This window comes from Aedes albopictus, chromosome 3 (assembly GCF_035046485.1).
Source record: "Aedes albopictus strain Foshan chromosome 3, AalbF5, whole genome shotgun sequence".
In the NCBI taxonomy this organism is placed as follows: Eukaryota; Metazoa; Arthropoda; class Insecta; order Diptera; family Culicidae; genus Aedes; species Aedes albopictus.
In genome coordinates, this window is record NC_085138.1 from 222,485,949 (window position 1) to 222,507,011 (window position 21,063).

The following is a 21,063-nucleotide window of genomic DNA, read 5'->3' on the forward strand; positions in this document are numbered from 1 at the left end:
TTACCTTAAGTCGGACGTAGAAGGTATGTGGGCGGTTTCCGAGCCGTTCAATCCAAATGAATTCATAATGATCTGTTTTCCACAGGGCTGAAGCTTAATCTTACACAGCATCTGTTTGGCCAACATATCGTTCAGGATGTGCTGGTCAATGCTATCGGAGCCCATTTCGACACTATTGAATCGTCGCGGAAGCCGCTGGTTATGAGGTAAGCATACCTAAATATTGATATGGGCACATATAGGTGTATTAACTATATAATCTTGATAAGCTATCAATACTGGGTACATAGGTATGGGACGGGAATTAGTGAGAATGAAATCACATAGAGCGCACTTCACTTGCTCGTTAAGGAAGAAATCATAATTTGAACTAGTCAAATTGTAATATGTATTAAGTTTGAGCTATGTATTATTCATTAAAATGACATATTTTACGGGCAAATATTGTCTCGGAAAGGTGGTGAACGGCGTTGGGGCTGTCCATTAATTACGTAAGGGAATTTTAGACGTTTTTTCGACACCCCTCCCCTCCTTGTAAGATTTTTTGTATGAGAACCCAAAATTTTTTGTATGGCCCGTAAGATTTTCCAAACCCCCCTCCCCCCAAAAATTCTTACGTAATTAATGGACAGGCTCTTTGGGGCCGTTCATAAACCACGTAGATTTTTGGGGGAAGGGGGGGTCTAGCCAAAGTCTACGCTCCATACAAATTTCAAAATTTTTGTATGGACAAAAGTCTACGAGGGGGGAGGGGGGGTTCTGAGATAACCAAATTTTGGTCTACGTGGTTTATGAACAGCCCCTTTCCTCAATATATCCTTGAAGCATTGATTTTAAAAACATTGAATAAAGCGTTTTCATCATTGAAAATAAGCAATCGAAAAATCACTGTGATTTCACAAATTCCCCCCACAGGAAGTAGGTATGTTTTCGGTGCACTCATACAGCGCGTGTTTCTACAAATTGAAACCAATGTTTGTTGTAATTTAAAATGTATTACCTCTCAATGGTTCAAGTTTCTATACTACACTGAGGATACTGTTCGTATGTTTTTTCATAGTTTACATCTTATGAATCAGTTTTTTTTTCTTTATTTCATAGCTCTTGTATGCTTTTCATACATTGAAAAGCGAAATCCATAAGACTTGTCTTATGAAAAATCTCATAAGAAACATCGTATGAAAATCATAAGATGTGTTATGAAACACCATTTTAATCTAATCTAATCTCTAATCTAACACATACGCAGCCAGTACAAGAAAGCATCCTGGAAAATAATCGGGTTAGATTACGCCCGATTATTTTTCTTGTCAATATTGATGCTTGCAACATATCGACGATATGATACAAGCGTCAAAGCGGCCAGGCCTACTACGCAGCATTTACCGCAAAGATGATTCTTTGAAATATTTCGAGTTGAATGAACATTCGTTCAACATCGAAACATTTCTCGAATCTACAGGGGTGGAAGGATGCGTGGACATACCGTACCAAACGCTCCGATATATGAAAGTGTATTGTTGTATGTAATGAATATGAAATAAATATGTAGCATGAAACATTCTCACCAAATTTAAATGATCCATTGTTGTATTCTCTTGAGGAGTGATTTCATCTGCTTTAGGCCCAGGGTTATCGCCTTCGAACAACTCGTAAACCTGGTTTACCCTCAAGCAAGGGTGAAGAAATATCCACTCAGTAACTTCCAGTGGCTAACTATTTATAACTTGTTTCATTTATATTTTAACATAAAAATAGTCAGGTTAGTTACATTACCGAGCCGACTCACTAATTCACTACTTTTAATCCACGTAACACTTGTGCTCAGTATATCTGCATTCAAAATCGAAAGTTGCTCGGTGGAATTTCACTCTTTCTCTCACAATTAATCTATCCGGATTTCAAAATTTCGCGAAACACGTAACTGATAGCCCAACAATTTATACAAATTATGCGACGCCTTCCAAGCGAAGCATATGGCGCAGTGTAAAACATCTCAACAGCGGAACAAAAACCAATTGCACTTTGGTGACGTCGAACACAAGAACTCGCTCGCACTTTTTTCTTCCGCTTCATACTTTCCAATTAACTTCTCAAGCACAACGATTTTCGAAAAAAAAAAAACACTTTCCTATATTTGCCGTAAACCTAGCACCACCAGCCGATGACCGATTTAGCCGTCCGAATTGAAAATCGCGAAGAACCGAGAAAAAAACGTGACAGCAAGCAGAAAATGCAGCCATCCGTGTCCAGATGTGTTATGAAACACCATTGCAAAAAAACAACAAAACCTTTTATTGGCTTCTAACCACTTCAACTTGCAAAGCGTCGATGGGCGTATGAGTAAAGCACGCACTTGCAAACCTTGACGTTCCTGGCTCGATTCCAGGTTGCGATTTTTTTAAATTTGAGCAAAATATTTCATAAAAGTATGTATGACAGTCATAAGACATAGTTCCAGTTTTTATACGCTATCGGTATGATTTTCATACGTGAGTGTTATGAAATTTATACAGTAACAGTATGAGAATAATAGTTGGCGCTTTGAATCCAAAATCATAGTTCGTAACTATGATTTTCGCAAGAAATTCTTGTGGCAAAAAAATCATAGTAGATTCGTATGATTTTCAGAGTTGCAGTATCCTCAGTGTATAAATTTCTTTGACCCGATATAAAGTGTATAGTCCATTTTACGAGCCGATTGTATGAATGAATTTTGACAGGAGGTAGCGCCCAATAACCCGTGAAAACCAATATTATCATCAACATTGTTGTCACTTCGTAAAATGGCTCATAGTATACAGTACACTAAATGGTTATTGTTGATAATAAAGCTCAAATTACACATTACAAATATCAATTTTGTAAATTTGGAACAGAAACCTCCATACTCTGATAAACGCCTAACAGTATGCAATGCCATGGTAATTTTACGAAAGTCAAACTGTTGTTGAAAACAGAACAATATTTACATAGCCAGTCGGGTGCCTGAAACTTTTGCCAGTCTTGGTAAGGTGATAAATATGAACTACCAACCAAGCCGATCTGTAAAATCACAGGTCGTACGGCAGAAGTTTCACGCATTCGATGTATTTGTTCAATACATGGCCTACTTGCCCAATTTCACCTTCTAGGTATAAATTTTCACACTTGTTCGCAACCTAGCGAATAGAGATAAGTGACATTTCAACACACGAACACTAGCGCAAATTTTTCGTCACACAAAAGTGCACGCCGATTGAAAGGCTATTCAGATTGCATATGCAAATATTACCCAATCGAATTGGGTAAAACGGGTAAATAATGATAAAACTAACGTCCGGGGCAAGAGTGCAAATATTTTCCTCGCAGTTTCACAACTACATCTACAAAAAAGGCACGCATACAGTTGAACGTGATTACCTCTATACCATCATATCTATCATTTCATTATCCACTTTGATCTCTACTTCCTTACACTCTGAGTAGAAAAAGACCGATATAGCCATAAAATGATTAGTTATTAAGAGCATCGCCACGGGCGTCCCTATCTTGGTCCCTATCCCTATTTCCGGACCCTAAATAGGGACCCATGTTCACACCGGTGGTATCTAAATGGGAATGAAAAATAAGGACGCGACATGGGATAAGCGATGGGTTTCCACATTTGAGGACCCACTCAAATCTTACACTGAGTTGCTATTCCGATGAATCGTGTGACGTCATTTTATTTACATTTTGCGGTGAAGTGAGCAGTGGTGTGAAAAATGAACAGTAGTGGATCAATAAAACAAGCGGCGAATATTGATGCACTCTGTCTCGCGTGGCTGGATGTTTCCCAGAACCCTATCACCAACGAACAGACGCAACACTAAGGGTCTGTTCCAATTGGCGAATTAAAATTAATTTTTACTTAAATTTGACAGTCCAACACTTAAACTTGACAGTTCTGCTAAAGAAATAATTATCGAACTGTCAAGTTTAAGTGAAAACTTATTTTAATTCTCCAATTGGAACAGACCTTAAGAATTCCCACGTACGGTTTATTAAAAAATGATAGTTGGCCAACTGCCCGTCTGTGGCTCTCGCAGCATTTTTGTTCAAGTTTTACATTCGCTTACTATTTTCACCTAGTTCATGATTGGCCACTCGATTGGCCAAACTTAGTCCTTTTCGATTAGGCGAATTTGTTTTGAATGACAAACGTATCACTTGAAATAAATAGCTATTAAAATCATCGTCATGTAAACATAATGCCCAATGCCAATCACGCTATGTTTCCCAAACCGCTCAGTAGGTGCCGGTAGTAAGCGTACGTCAAACAGGAGCAAACATTGTGTGAGCACCGTCTGCAAGCGCTTTCCGAACTACAAATGTAAACCAACCGTCAAAAAATAAAACGATGAGAGTTTAGTAGACGAAGACGTCTATTTGTCTGTGGAAGTTGAAAGCTTGGTTGAAAGTATTACTTGTGCTTTTTGCAGTTAATTCTTCCTGAAATTCCTCCGGGAATTCCTCCCGAAATTCCTCCAGGAATCCCTCCAGGAATTCTTCAAGGAATTCCTCCAGAAATTCCTCCTGGATTTTTCAAGAAATATCTTCCTCGAAGGAATCCCTCTAGGAATTTCTGGAGAAATCTCCAAAGGAATTGCTGTATTAACAACCGAACGAATTCCTGGAGGAATTCCTGGAAGAATTCCTGGAGGAGTTACTGGAAGAATTCTTGAAGGAATTTCTGGAGGTGTTTCGTTAGATGTTACTGTAGAAATCCCGGAATGAATTCTTGAAGAATTACCGGAGCAGTCCTGAAGGAATCCCAATAGACAAACCTGTAGATATACTGGAAAAAATTACTGGAGAAATTTTGGAAAAATTCCTGCGGACATCCCGGGGGAGATTTCTGGAAAAATTCTCAAAGAAATTCCGGAAGGCATTCCTAAGGATATTCCGGAAGCATTTATGAGAAAGCTCCTGAAGGAATCCCCGAAAGAATTCCTGTTAAAATTCCCGAAGAAATTCCTGGAGGAATCCCTGAAAGAATTCCTGGAGGAATCCCCGACGGAAGTCCCGGAGGAATTCCCGGAGGAATCCCTGGAGGAATTCCTGGAGAAATCCCTGGAGGAATTCCTGGAGCAATCCCTGGAATAATTCATGGAGAAATCCCTAGAGGAATTCCTGGGGAAATCCCTGGAGGAATCCCTGGAGGAATACCTGGAGAAATTCCTGGAGGGATCCCTGGAGGAATTCCTGGAGGAATCCCTGGAGGAATTTCTGGAGAAATCCCTGGAGAAATTCCTGGAGGAATTCCTGGAAGACTCCCTGGAGGAATTCCTATAGGAACCCTTGGAGAAATGCCTAGAGAGATCCCTGGAGAAAGCCCTGGAGGAATCCCTGGAGGAATTCCTGGAAGAATCCCTGGAGGAATCTCTGGAGGAATTCCTGGAGGAATCTCTGGAGGAATTCCTGGAGGAATCCCTGGAGGAATTCCTGGAGGAATCCCTGGAGGAATTCCTGGAGGAATCCCTGGAGGAATCCCTGGAGGAATTCCTGGAGGAATCCCTGGAGGAATTCCTGGAGGAATCCCTGGAGGAATTCCTGGAGGAATCCCTGGAGGAATCCCTGAAGGAATTCCTGGAGGAATCCCTGGAGGAATTCCTGGAGGAATCCCTGAAGGAATTCCTGGAGGAATCTCTGGAGGAATTCCTGGAGGAATCCCTGGAGGAATTCCTGGAGGAATCCCTGGAGGTATTCCTGGAGGAGTTCCCGGGGTAATCTCTGGAGGAATTCCTGGAGGAATCCCTGGAGGAATTCCTGGAGAAATCCCTGGAGGAATTCCTTGAGGAATCCCTGAAGGAATTCCTGAAGGAATCCCTGGAGGAATTCCTGGAGGAATTCCTGGAGGAATTCCTGGAGGAATCCCTGGAGGAATTCTTGGAGGAATTCCTGGAGAAATCCCTGGAGAAATCCCTGGAGGAATTCCTGGAGAAATTCCTGGAAGAATTCCTGGAGAAATCCCTGGAAGAATTCCTGGAGAAATCCCCTGAGGAATTCCTGGAGAAATCCCTGGAGGAATCCCTGGAGGAATTCCTGGATGAATCCCTGGACAAATTCCTGGAGGGATCCCTGGAGGAATCCCTGGAGGAATTTCTGGAGAAATCCCTGAAGGAATTCCTGGGGGAATGCCTGGAGGAGTTCCTGGACGACTCTCCGGAGGAATTCCTATAGGAACCCTTGGAGAAATGCCTGGAGAGATCCCTGGAGGAATACCTGGAGGAATTCCTGGAGGAATCCCTAGAGGAATCTCTGGAGGAATCCCTGGAGGAATCCCTGGAGGAATTCCTGGAGGAATCCTTGGAGGAATTCCTGAAGGAATTCCTGAAGGAATACCTGGAGGAATCCTTGGAGGAAATCCTGGAGGAATCCCTGAAGGAATCCTTGGAGGAATTCCTGGAGGAATCCCTAGAGAAATTTCTGAAGGAATCCCTGAAGGAATTCCTGGAGGAATCCTTGGAAGAATTCCTGGAGGAATCCCTGGAGGAATTCCTGGAGTAATCCCTGGAGGAATCCCTGGAGGAATCCTTGCAGGAATTCCTGGAGGAGTCCCTGGAGGAATCCCTGGAAGAATTCCTGGAGAAATCCCTGGAGGAATTCCTGGAAGAATCCCTGGAGGAATTCCTTGAAGAATCCCTGGAGGAATTCCTGGAGGAATTCCTGGAGGAATCCCTGGAGGAATTCCCTAATGAATTCCCGAAGGAATCCCTGGAGGAATCCTCGAAGGAATTCCTGGAGGAATCCCCGAAGGAATTCCTGGAGGAATCCTCGAAGGAATTCCTGGAGGAATCCCCGAAGGAATTCCTGGAGGAATCCCCGAAGGAATTCCTGGAGGAATCCCCGAAGGAAATCCTGGAGGAATCCCCGAAGGAATTCCTGGAGGAATCCCCGAAGGAATTCCTGGAGGAATCCCCGAAGGAATTCCTGGAGGAATCCCCGAAGGAATTCCTGGAGGAATCCCCGAAGGAATTCCTGGAGGAATCCCCGAAGGAATTCCTGGAGGAATCCCCGAAGGAATTCCTGGAGTAATCCCTGAAGGAATTGCTGGAGGCATCATCGAAGGAATTCCTGGAGGAATCCCCGAAGGAATTCCTGGAGGAATCCCCGAAGAAATTCCTGGAGGAATCCCCGAAGGAATTCCTGGAGGAATCCCCGAAGGAATTCCTGGAGGAATCCCCGAAGGAATTCCTGGAGGAATCCCCGAAGGAATTCCTGGAGGAATCCCCGAAGGAATTCCTGGAGGAATCCCCGAAGGAATTCCTGGAGGAATCCCCGAAGGAATTCCTGGAGGAATCCCCGAAGGAATTCCTGGAGGAATCCCCGAAGGAATTCCTGGAGGAATCCCCGAAGGAATTCCTGGAGGAATCCCCGAAGGAATTCCTGGAGGAATCCCCGAAGGAATTCCTGGAGGAATCCCCGAAGGAATTCCTGGAGGAATCCCCGAAGGAATTCCTGGAGGAATCCCCGAAGGAATTCCTGGAGGAATCCCCGAAGGAATTCCTGGAGGAATCCCCGAAGGAATTCCTGGAGGAATCCCCGAAGGAATTCCTAGAGGAATCCCCGAAGGAATTCCTGGAGGAATCCCCGAAGGAATTCCTGGAGGAATCCCCGAAGGAATTCCTGGAGGAATCCCCGAAGGAATTCCTGGAGGAATCCCCGAAGGAATTCCTGGAGGAATCCCCGAAGGAATTCCTGGAGGAATCCCCGAAGGAATTCCTGGAGGAATCCCCGAAGGAATTCCTGGAGGAATTCCCGAAGGAATTCCTGAAGGAATCCCCGAAGGAATTCCTAGAGGAATCCCCGAAGGAATCCCTGAAGGAATTCCCGAAGGAATCCCCAAAGGAATTCCTGGAGGAATCCCCGAAAGAATTCCTGGAGGAATCCCCGAAGGAATTCCTGGAGGAATCCCCGAAGGAATTCCTGGAGGAATCCCCGAAGGAATTCCTGGAGGAATCCCCGAAGGAATTCCTGGAGGAATCCCCGAAGGAATTCCTGGAGGAATCCCCGAAGGAATTCCTGGAGGAATCCCCGAAGGAATTCCTGGAGGAATCCCCGAAGGAATTCCTGGAGGAATCCCCGAAGGAATTCCTGGAGGAATCCCCGAAGGAATTCCTGGAGGAATCCCCGAAGGAATTCCTGGAGGAATCCCCGAAGGAATTCCTGGAGGAATCCCCGAAGGAATTCCTGGAGGAATCCCCGAAGGAATTCCTGGAGGAATCCCCGAAGGAATTCCTGGAGGAATCCCCGAAGGAATTCCTGGAGGAATCCCCGAAGGAATTCCTGGAGGAATCCCCGAAGGAATTCCTGGAGGAATCCCCGAAGGAATTCCTGGAGGAATTCCTGGAGGAATCCCCGAAGGAATTCCTGGAGGAATCCCCGAAGGAATTCCTAGAGGAATCCCCGAAGGAATTCCTGGAGGAATCCCCGAAGGAATTCCTAGAGGAATCCCCGAAGGAATTCCTAGAGGAATCCCCGAAGGAATCCCTGAAGGAATTCCCGAAGGAATCCCCAAAGGAATTCCTGGAGGAATCCCCGAAGGAATTCCTGGAGGAATCCCCGAAGGAATTCCTGCAGGAATCCCCGAAGGAATTCCTGGAGGAATCTCCGAAGGAATTCCTGGAGGAATCCCCGAAGGAATTCCTGGAGGAATCCCCGAAGGAATTCCTGGAGGAATCCCCGAAGGAATTCCTGGAGGAATCCCCGAAGGAATCCCTGAAGGAATCCCCGAAGGAATCCCTGAAGGAATTCCCGAAGGAATCCTCAAAGGAATTCCTGGAGGAATCCCCGAAGGAATTCCTGGAGGAATCCCCGAAGGAATTCCTGGAGGAATCCCCGAAGGAATTCCTGGAGGAATCCCCGAAGGAATTCCTGGAGGAATCCCCGAAGGAATTCCTGGAGGAATCCCCGAAGGAATTCCTGGAGGAATCCCCGAAGGAATTCCTGGAGGAATCCCCGAAGGAATTCCTGGAGGAATCCCCGAAGGAATTCCTGGAGGAATCCCCGAAGGAATTCCTGGAGGAATCCCCGAAGGAATTCCTGGAGAAATCACCGAAGGAATTCCTGGAGGAATCACCGAAGGAATTCCTGGAGGAATCTCCGAAGGAATTCTTGGAGGAATCTCTGAAGGAATTCCTGGAGGAATCCCCGAAGGAATTCCTGGAGGAATCAGCGAAGGAATTCCTGGAGGAATCTCCGAAGGAATTCCTGGAGGAATCTCCGAAGGAATTCCTGGAGGAATCTCCGAAGGAATTCCTGGAGGAATCTCCGAAGGAATTCCTGGAGGAATCTCCGAAGGAATTCCTGGAGGAATCTCCGAAGGAATTCCTGGAGGAATCTCCGAAGGAATTCCTGGAGGAATCTCCGAAGGAATTCCTGGAGGAATCTCCGAAGGAATTCTTGGAGAAATCTCTGAAGGAATTCCTGGAGGAATCCCCGAAGGAATTCCTGGAGGAATCAGCGAAGGAATTCCTGGAGGAATCTCCAAAGGAATTCCTGGAGGAATCTCCGAAGGAATTCCTGGAGGAATCTCCGAAGGAATTCCTGGAGGAATCTCCGAAGGAATTCCTGGAGGAATCTCCGAAGGAATTCCTGGAGAAATCCCCGAAGGAATTCCTGGTAGAATTTCTGAAGGAATCTCCCGATAGATTTCCGAAGGAATCCTAAGAGGAATTCCCGGAAGAACTTCTGGAGGAATTCTAGAAGGACTTGAAGTTGCATCTCCGGAGGAAATCCTGGAGTTATTTCTGCACAAATTGCTGGAGGAATCACCGAAAAAATTTCTGGAGGAATCCTCGACGGAATTCCTGGAGGAACTCCTGAGGAATACCTGGAGGAAGCGCCGGTGGATTTTCCGAATACCCGAAGCATTTCCTTTTCAAAATCGAAATCATCCCATTTTTCCAGCAGCTAGATGTTTTCAAAAACTTATCGTGTCCGGTTGCAGCAAACAGCCAGTTGGCCCGCTCAGATTATCACCGGTCAAATAGAGCTGGAGCGCCTCGGATTGCTGGTCAATCTTCCAGTTTGCTGCGATCCAGATCAGTAGATTCATGCCTGCTCCTGGTAGGGGAGTTCGCTTGTTCTTGCCGATTGCCCCGGTTCCATTCCAAGTCAGTCAGATTGGTAAACAAAGAGTTTCGTCGATTTTTTTTCTTTTTTCTCTCTCAAGATCGACTGTCAAAATTACTTTGGTAAAAATACACTTTTTTCCTTGACCTCATTTCTTGCCATCTGAGTACTAGGCTTAAAGGGTCTAACTCGTTTTGTAAACAAACATTGTTTCTGTCGCTGTAGGGCTTTATCTCGATCCCACGCATCTGGGGGTCGTTATCAGAAAGAGCGAAGTTTGATCTTTCTGATAACGGCCCCCAGATGCGTGGGTGGATCGAGATAGACCCTACAGCGACAGAAACAATGTTTGTTTACAAAACGAGTTAGACCCTTTAGACATGTTAATGCAGAAATGGAGATTAATCGATAAAATAGGGCACCGCACTGTTTTGATTTTGTATGGGATTTTGACGTTTCGTGGCCTTGTTGTTTACAAAATGTCTGTAAGAGTGAAAGAGAAGGAGATAATTTCATGCACTGCCCTATACCCACACACGGAGAAACAACAGATCTAGATTGAGTATAAATAAGGGCGAAAGTAACATGAGAGAGTTCTCTTCATCGACTCTCTCTTCTTCAAATTAAAGTGACAAGATGCAAGTATGGTAGAACTTTTTGGTCATTAATCGCTAGGTTGCGATGCAGTTTGCATCGAGTCGAGTCAAGTACAAGACACTGAAGACGACCTTACAGTTGAGGTCGAAATACGTATCTGTCAAAGGATGCAAATTCTTAGTGGAATTCAAAGGAACCGTACTTAACCCGATTTTCTTTTATTTATTAGTATATGGTTCTACGCTACCTAACTTCCAACAGAAGAGAGAGTCGATGAAGAGAACTCTCTCATGTTACTTTCGCCCTTATTTAAACTCAATCTAGATATATGTAGCAGAATCCTCACAAAACAGGCTTTTTGTTCCATCATTAAAAGTTTGCAAAATATCTCTAGATTGAGTTTAAATAAGGGCGAAAGTAACATGAGAGAGTTCTCTTCATCGACTCTCTCTTCTTCAAATTAAAGTGACAAGATGCAAGTATGGTAGAACTTTTTGGTCATTAATCGCTAGGTTGCGATGCAGTTTGCATCGAGTCGAGTCAAGTACAAGACACTGAAGACGACCTTACAGTTGAGGTCGAAATACGTATCTGTCAAAGGATGCAAATTCTTAGTGGAATTCAAAGGAACCGTACTTAACCCGATTTTCTTTTATTTATTAGTATATGGTTCTACGCTACCTAACTTCCAACAGAAGAGAGAGTCGATGAAGAGAACTCTCTCATGTTACTTTCGCCCTTATTTAAACTCAATCTAGATATATGTAGCAGAATCCTCACAAAACAGGCTTTTTGTTCCATCATTAAAAGTTTGCAAAATATCTCTAGATTGAGTTTAAATAAGGGCGAAAGTAACATGAGAGAGTTCTCTTCATCGACTCTCTCTTCTGCAAATTAAAGTGACAAAATGCAAATTCAATCGAACTTTTTTACACTTAGACGCTAGATTGCATCGCAACCTAGCGATTTATGACCAAAAAGTTCAACAATACTTGCATCTTGTCACTTTAATTTGAAGAAGAGAGAGTCGATGAAGAGAACTCTCTCATGTTACTTTCGCCTTTATTTAAACTCAATCTAGATCTGCCATATTGCTACAATGACTAAAATAAACTGATCGAATTTTATATCGACCAAAGCACATACGACCTATTCAAATCGAGCTCCAGTATTGAAAAAAAAAATCAACTTTTTGCAGAGTGTGAAAAACTGAAATTATTAATGTAATCGTGAAGAAATCCGCTAGCCCCTTGAAACCGCCAAAGACGCTGGCCCAATGAGAGTCTAATGAAGGTGTGGAAGAGACAGTTCGTGTGCGTGAGATCCGTGTTTGGTGCAAAACATGTCACTACTACAAGCAAAGCGAGCTCCCATAAGAACGCGTTCAAATAGTGACGTCACTATTTGTGTTTACATTTTTCTTTGCTTACTAATACATAGCCATCTCTTCTTCTTCCCCACCTGTAATATACTCTCATTGACGCTGGCCGGAAGAAGAATTTTTTGTTTACATTTTGTTTCGGATTAGGATTCGCGATCGCGGCAGGAACAGAAAACTAGTGTAGTGGCCGTATAGTGAGTGGCACTTATTTCCGCACGGATCCTAACGAAAAAAAAAAGAACGCGAACACGGCATGATTCCTGCAAGAAGTATCCTCGTCCTGCAAGGTTTGCTAGTGCTAATTTGGTTTTCCGATGCATTTGACCCGATATCGGCAACGATAGGATTGGGGATTGCTGCAGGTAATATCTAGTACCTACAATACATCCAATAATTTAATGTAATGTTTTTTTTCCTTAATCAGGCGTTGGGGTTAAGTGGAAAGACCAAATAGCTGATTACACGTTATGCAAATTTTACGAGTGCTGTAGAAAACCTTACCTTAAGTCGGACGTAGAAGGTATGTGGGCGGTTTCCGAGCCGTTCAATCCAAATGAATTCATAATGATCTGTTTTCCACAGGGCTGAAGCTTAATCTTACACAGCATCTGTTTGGCCAACATATCGTTCAGGATGTGCTGGTCAATGCTATCGGAGCCCATTTCGACACTATTGAATTGTCGCGGAAGCCGCTGGTTATGAGGTAAGCATACCTAAATATTGATATGGGCACATATAGGTGTATTAACTATATAATCTTGATAAGCTATCAATACTGGGTACATAGGTATGGGACGGGAATTAGTGAGAATGAAATCACATAGAGTGCACTTCACTTGCTCGTTAAGGAGAGGAATTCCTCGGAGTCATGTCAGTCGATCCTGAGCGACCATTTCAAAAATATCTGAAACTTTGCACAGTTTTTCAATATCATCTAAATCGCCATTTTTTGATATCAAACCTTCATATTCACTCACGACTAACTTTTCAAAAGGGTGTATGCGAAAATAGTTCAAAAATATTCTAAAAGCTGTACAGCAAAAACGGATTGTTCGATTGTTATGAATTTTTCAGCAAAGCTAGATAACTAAATGATAATTCCTTAGAAAATATACACTGTAAAAAATTCTTTTTTTACTTTAAAAAAATATGATCTTTGTCACAAAAACTCAAATATCTCAAAACCCTATCTTTTTACCAACGTCAATTTTTTAGGAAAAATGGTCCATTATATCAGCTATCTTCCATAAAATTTTGGTGATGGTAAACTGATAAATAAAAAAGTTAGGCGGCGTCCACAAATTACGTAACGCTCTAGGGGGAGGGGGGGAGTACAGCCGAGCGTTACGGCCCATACAAAAAATTCAGGGTTTTCATACAAAAAAGCGTTACGGAGGGGGGAGGGGGGGTCAAAAATTGTCGATTTCAGCGTTACGTAATAAATGGATGTTGCCTTATGACATTTCAAACATTTCACAATTTTTACATTTAGTAACAAAAAAAAAATTTTTTTCTGTGTTACTTATTTCGACAATTATATTTTGATGCTGATTTTATTGCAAAGGCTACCGCCTGAATTAAACAAGTTGTTTTCATGATATTTTTGTTTGATAATTCATAATTACTATAGTATCTATTTGAAACTTAGACGCGATCCAGTGTTGTGATCAAAAATATTGAGAGTGTCATACTTTTTATTGTACGTGACTGGTGAAAAAATCCCTTCATAGTGTTGAAAAGCTGTTGATCATAAGAAAAATAAAATTAAACTTTTTTTTAAAACGAAAGCTGCATAATAAAAGTTTTATATATACGCGTATACATCTAGTTGATCTGCAAAAAAAAATACCTCTTAGAGAACAGACTTTATGATCGGAAGAATGCGAGTAACTTCAACAACAACAAATGCATGAGAGATACATACCACAGACAAACAGATGAAACGCCTAGAACAATTTTCGTGAAAATCCATCGCCCAGTTCACACTACCACTACCTGGTGGAAATGTTTCACGAAACACTGCGTTGTGCAATATCGTCATCAGAAGGCGCTAGTGTGAAACGTCAACCGCAAAGAAAACGATGGGCACTCTTCTGGTTATGAAAGCCACAACCAAGATTCAAAATGATCGTTAAAGGCGTGGTCAATGAAAATTTCGTCAGTGTTACGTTTGTTTGTCTGTATACATACCATGACACTGCTCACGTAAAAGCAAAAAAATACTACCGCTATGGATATTAAAAATTTTATAGCAAATTTTTTCTTCAGCCAAGCAAACATTACCAAACTAGTCAGTTAAAACTAATAAGTGATTTTGTTTATTATAATCTAACGAACAACATGAACAGTCGCTTTCTCAAAGGTCTTCAACTCAACGCTCTCTTGTAGACCGTTTGATGAAAAAAAAATGTTCAAAAGAGTTACGAAATCTCACCGAAAGCACCATAGATAAACTGAAAGAGACTGGTTATGCCCAAATTGAATACAAATTTACGCATTTGCACGTCCTGTCGTCTAGACTTTGACAAACGAGCCATCTGTATATCATCGGTAAAGCAGGGCGCAGGAAGTTCGAAACGACAACAACTGAGAAATTGCCAGAAGTGCAGAGAGTCATGCCACCGTACCATTAGCGACATCTGTTTAAACAATTTAATCACGCCCCTTTTCAAAAATGCTTCGAAATATACTTCAACATCTATACCCTGATAAAAAAGATCATAGAGATACAACAGAATGGATTGTTACAACACGCTGAATTGAATGGTACTTACCATTAATTCAATTGTTTAAAACGATAGAATAACAACAGATCTTATGGTTTTCCACCATAGCATGTATTGTAAATGTCACTTTTACAATAGAAAATGGGGGTTGTTATGTATCTTTACTATAAAAAAATCCAAATTTTCTGGAAAAAAATCAAGTCAACTACCATTCAACTTATGGTGTTTTTATTATTGAAATCTCTAGTGCCATTGATTTTATTGTACACGTATTGTAGTTCCAATACACCATTTTCAGCAGGAAAATACGTACACAACATAATTTGTTGTTGAATAGTCAAATTTATCATTATTCAATGGTAGTTTATGGTGATTTTATTGGAAATTTTTATCAGGGTACCCATTTCAATATGTTTAACGTTGCAAAGCACGCTTTCAACATTCATCTTGAAGAAGATGGAAAACACTTGTCCTCAAATGTAACAGCAAATTAATGACTAAACGACTAATGCGCGGAGGGCGTGATATAATCGGAACATTACTGCGATTTCCGGCCGAAATAATTTACACTAAAAAAAATATTACTAAATGAGAAAATTGTGAAATGTTTGAATTGTCATAACTTTTTTGTTAATTAGTTCATCATCACCAAATTTTTATGGTAGATTGCTAATACAATGGACCGTTTTCCCTAAAAAATTACGTTGGTAAAAAGATAGGGTTTTGAGATATTTGAGTTTTTGTGACAAAAATGATATTTTTTAATGTTAAAAAAACGATTTTTTTCACAGTGTATATTTTCTTAGGAATCACCATTTAGTTACCTAACTTTGCTGAACAATAAAATCAGCATCAAACTGCGATTTCTGACCGAAATTATTTACACAGAAAAAAAATATTTACCAAATGTGAAAATTGTGAAATGTTTGAAATGTTATAACTTTTTTGTTTATTAGTTTACCATCACCAAATTTTTATGGTAGATTGCTAATACAATGGACCGTCTTCCCTAAAAAAATTACGTTGGTAAAAAGATAGGGTTTTGAGATATTTGAGTTTTTGTGACAAAAATGATATTTTTTAATGTTGAAAAAGATTTTTTTTTACAGTGTATATTTTCTTAGGAATCACCATTTAGCTTTCTAACTTTGCTGAAAAATTCATAGCAATCGAACGAACCATTTTGGCTGTGCAGATTTTTGAATATTTTTGAACCATTTTCACATACACCCTTTTGAAAAGTTAGTCGTGATTCAAAATAAAAATTTGATATCGGAAAATGGCGATTTAGATAGAACTGAAAAACTGTGCAAAGTTTCAGTTCAATAGAAAATCATGAATTAAAAAATTTCCTTAATTTTGATGCTGTTGCTTGGAATCGCTCAGGAAGAAATCATAATTTGAACTAGTCAAACTGTAATATGTATTAAGTTGAGCTATTATTCATTAAAATGACATATTTTACGGGCAAATATTGTCTCGGAAAGGCGGTGAACGGCTTTCCGCAATATATCCTTGAAGCATTGATTTTAAAAACATTGAATAAAGCGTTTTCATCATTGAAAATAAGCAATCGAAAAATCACTGTGATTTCACACATTTCCCCCCACCATAGGCGCCAACTTAGGGGGGGCAAGCATGGTTTTGCCCCCCCCCCCCCAATATTTGACGATTTTTCAATTTTCCCTGATTTTCCTATACAAAAAATCCGAAAAACCAGACTTTGCCCCCCAATAAATTGACCAAGTTGGCGCGTCTGCCCCCCCACAGGAAGTACACGGAACTACAAATGAACCCAAATTTAAGTTGTAAAACTTATTCTTTGGGTTATAATATTTTTCCGTGTAGGTATGTTTTCGGTGCACTCATACAGCGCGTGTTTCTACAAATTGAAATCAATGTTTGTTGTAATTTAAAATTTATTACCTCTCAATGGTTCAAGTTTCACTGAGGATACTGTTCGTATGTTTTTTCATAGTTTACATCTTATGAATCAGTTATTTTTATTTTTTCATCATTTCATAGCTCTTGTATGCTTTTCATACATTGAAAAGCGAAATCCATAAGACTTGTCGTATGAAAAATCTCATAAGAAACATCGTATGAAAATCATAAGATGTGTTATGAAACACCATTGCAACAAAACAACAAAACCTTTTATTGGCTTCTAACCACTTCAACTTTCAAAGCGTCGATGGGCGTATGAGTAAAGCACGCACTTGCTAACCTTGACGTTCCTGGCTCGATTCCAGGTTGCGATTTTTTTAAATTTGAGCAAAATATTTCATAAAAGTATGTATGACAGTCATAAGACATAGTTCCAGTTTTTATACGCTATCGGTATGATTTTCATACGTGAGTGTTATGAAATTTATACAGTAACAGTATGAGAATAATAGTTGGCGCTTTGAATCCAAAATCATAGTTCGTAACTATAAAGTGACCAGACGTCCCGGATTGTGCGGGACAGTCCCGGATTCAAGCTAGTCGTCCCGCATTGTGAAGTGTCCCGGAAATGTCCCGGATTTCAACAATCGTTAAAATATTTTTTTTCTTAAGGACAAACGTCTTGAAATCCCGCTTTAACAGTGCATCAGAACTTCAGACGCACAAATCTCAAGAAACAAGCTCCAAACAACAGTGTCTATATTATTCTATTCTTGCTCACTTGTAATAAGCTTCAAATGAGAAGCTCAGGTGCGCTAGTTTTGTTTACGAAGAGATTTGTGCCTTCGATATCGTGAGTAGATGCCAAAGTAGGCCATTGTGGCGGCCATTTTGGGATTCTAACAAGTCTGTCCTTATCAGATATATAGGCGCAGTATCATAACGTCCGAGGCCATAAAGTGTAAGAAGACGCTTTCAGCCCTTACCCGCTGTTACCCGGCAGGGCGGCCTAAAGCAGGGTACTTCCACTAAATTAAGGACTTCGGACGGAATTAAATGTATAAAATAAATAATTTTGCAATCTTAATTACTTATATTTATCTGACCTGTTTTGCCCCGTTCTCCCCAAGGCACTGGTCGCTGGTCACACGTTGGGGCCCTTCGCTGGTGGTGGTGCACGGTGGTGGTCGTTTCTTTCGCTCCCGCACGGACTATGCGGAGCTTCTTCCTTCTTCTTCTTTCTTCTTCTCTTCACTTTCTTCTTGGGCACTTTTAGGCTGCAAAGCAGCCGTCATTGACTATTAGCTAGGGGGAGGAGATTGACTCCTTTATCGGACCCCCCCTAGCGACGGTGGTGATAAATCACCGGACAGGCTACTCGCCGTAGCAAGTCCCGGTAGAAACCGCAGTTTTACTACCGCAGGCGGTGCGCCCCTTTGCCCCTTACCTGCCTTCGTCTTCCTTGACTATTAGCTACACGGGCGAGACAAAGCTCTATTGGCTGAGCCCGTGTAGCGAAGACGGTGGGATTTTGGACACTTTGCGAACCGCAAATGGCGGTGGTCCTCACCCTTGCACAGCACTATACACTGCACTTTTCTGTGCCCGAACCACGGGCCGGCACAAATGTTCGGGGGAATACCGTTCACAATTCACTCCCGACGAGACTGGGAACAACCCCATCCAGCCTATACGGACAACGCGAAAACGGCACTAATTAATCGTTCCGGCACGTTTTTCGCGGAGTTAAAAATGTTGCGTCCGTCGCGATTCGTGGTTCGACACTTTCTCTTGTTCAATTGTCATCGGCTCGACCAAAAACAAACCACACACCGAACTCGATTGTTTCTGCTGCTGCTGCTGCCGATGTGTGCAATCTGGTTGGGGAGCTTGGGGGTCGAATGCCTCACCGATACAATAAATAACGTTTTTAATACCCTACAGTCTAACTAATTAATTGCAAATAAAAATAATAAAAAAATAACAAACAAATTAAAATATTGCAAAACACAGTGGTGTATGTGGGTAAAATGCACGAAACAACAAAAGTACACAAAATTGTAACCACAGGTTACAATCTCGCCCACACCGAGGAGAAAAAAAATGTGGACACATTTTTTTTTAACTAGCCCTAACACCTAACACCGATAACAAATAATATATAACGAGTTAAAATGAAATAAATTAACATGAAAATAAATAAAAATAAATAAAAAAGTATAAATAAAAAATCTGCCTAACCTAACCAAACCAAGACATTTTCCACAGATTAAAATGTTACAAAGACACAATCAGGGAACGACCGAACAAAAAGGAAAAGCTAAATCGGTACATCGTCTCGTGGTTGTTCTGCAGACAAGGACTGGGACCCGTCGCTATTAACGGCACCAGACCACCCTCGGACACATCCGGTTCTCAATGGGAGAGCTAAGAATCTTCAACTCCCCCAGACCAATTCGGAATAACACTCAAAACAACCTGACTTCCTAAAACCCTGCTAGCCTCCGGTCGGAAGTAGCATAGCAGAGGAACGGTTGTCGCGGTCTTGTTTTTCTTGTTATTCTTTTCTTCCGACGTCCAGTATTCCCGTCCTGACGGTATTTATATTTACTAGACAGGTGGGGTTTCAATTCAATCCACATTCATCCAAAGTGTATCACTCATTCATCCCAATCACTGGCCTACGCGTACACACAATCACACAAGACATTTGAATGAACACCCCGCCATTTCACACACTTTCATTCATTCTCATTCACTCTCATTATTTTCACTCATACAATACGTTTTCTCACTCATACACAGCACACAAAATACCAAAACAAACGGGCAATGGACGCAAGGTATTGTCTTTTACGCTACAAGTTATTCCTCTTCCAAGGATACTTGAGCAAGACACCGAACGTGAATGCAGATCAATTACGAACTAATTCCGTTTGGAATCAGTCGAATTTCCCTGATTCTGGCAGATAAAAACAACGAAGAACAAACAAATTAAAAAGGTTAAAAATGGTGTTGTCATCTATGCGCGGGAAATCAACATGAAGATAACTTTCAGTGTACAGGTGCGCATACATAGATGACCTCCCGAATGGATCGGCGATCGCGGTTTGAGTCCTTCTGTCAGGGAAGGAAGATTAATTTGGGGTGTATTGATGGTATAATGAGGTGAGAACCCCTAGAGGTTCACAACCTCGAAGAGTTGTCAGGTGCCGAGAGATTTAGGTGTCGGCTCCTGAAGAAAGAAGATGATTGCCAGCGCAAAGTGATGCGTTATGCTCCCGGATCCATCGATCTTCGGAAGCTCCCAAGTGAGCAACCTGGTGAAGTCGATATGGTGGATCCGAGGAGCTCCTGGAAAGTTTTATATTCACGCTGGCTGGGGAAAATTTGCTGTCTCCCTCCAACGGCTCAATCAGGCTGTGTGGGCGACACCATTCTTCTTCAGGTGAGTATTGTGATTAAAGTTAGTGTTATAACCGCTGTGTCCTAGTGGTGACAACCGTAGTTGTCAAGCCAATGTTTGACAGTCTTGGGCTGCCGCTTGGATTATGGAATCGGACACTCCCTGGTGTTCCACTAACTTTTCTCAAAATCTCGCACTGAATTCGACATCTACTTGCAGGTCATCGTTGAGCAATATGCAAGCAACGGATGCCTGAATCAAAATAATTGGAAAGTTTATAAATTTGAAGTGAAATTTAATATTCACTCCCACTGTACCAATTTGGGAACATTTGTTATGAGAAATTTAATTGGGAAATTATATTTGAAGAATTGGTACAGATAGGAGCTACGGGAGCTTCTACTGAAGATTTACAGAAGGATTAGATTTCCAACAGGTTTAATTGGATCTAATCCCATTTTGCAAACAATAAGGGCACCGAGAAGCTTCAAATCCCTTAAATCCACACAGTACGCAGAAAACACGCTTGGGCTTAGAACACTTTTCGTGTTCATGCCCCTGAATCCCACAGTTGTAACACACTCCCAAGTGTGGCGGACGGTGTTTGTCCACCAGGGAGCTCAAACTTATAATGCCTCCTCGTTGCGACTGTGGAGATTTAGGGATTGTACTAGTCTTCTCTCGGAGATTTATTTCACGTCGACCTCCCGTTTCTTTAAAACGAAGAGGTGGAGGTCTATTTCGCTTTGGTGACGATGGAGGGCTATTCTTGTTGTAGAATACCCTTGGTTTATACCCATTTCCATTGTCACGAGGTTGTTGTTGCTGCTGGCTCTGTCTAGAACCATCGTAGGCAGGCTTACTTGAAATAGTAGATACATCCTTGGGAGCTCCAAATACTTTTTGGTAAATGGAGGTTTTGGAAGCATCAATGGTCTTTCCGATGAGCATCAACTCGGACAATGTGT

The 21,063-nt window shown here is 41.7% G+C and overlaps 1 protein-coding gene across 2 annotated transcripts in view; it reads left to right on the forward strand.

The window, feature by feature from the left end:
- Positions 1-126: 126 nt before the first annotated feature.
- Positions 127-21,063, forward strand: part of LOC109428768 (torsin-like protein) — a 75,399-nt gene continuing 54,462 nt past the window's right edge. Inside the window, exons 1-2 of one of the 2 annotated variants that reach the window (XM_062859092.1) lie at positions 12,577-12,596; positions 12,659-12,779. The gene's annotated coding sequence lies outside the window, so the exon portion shown is untranslated. Of the gene's footprint in view, positions 207-12,576; positions 12,597-12,658; positions 12,780-21,063 lie in introns of those variants that run through there. The other variant, XM_062859093.1, reaches the window with a different exon arrangement.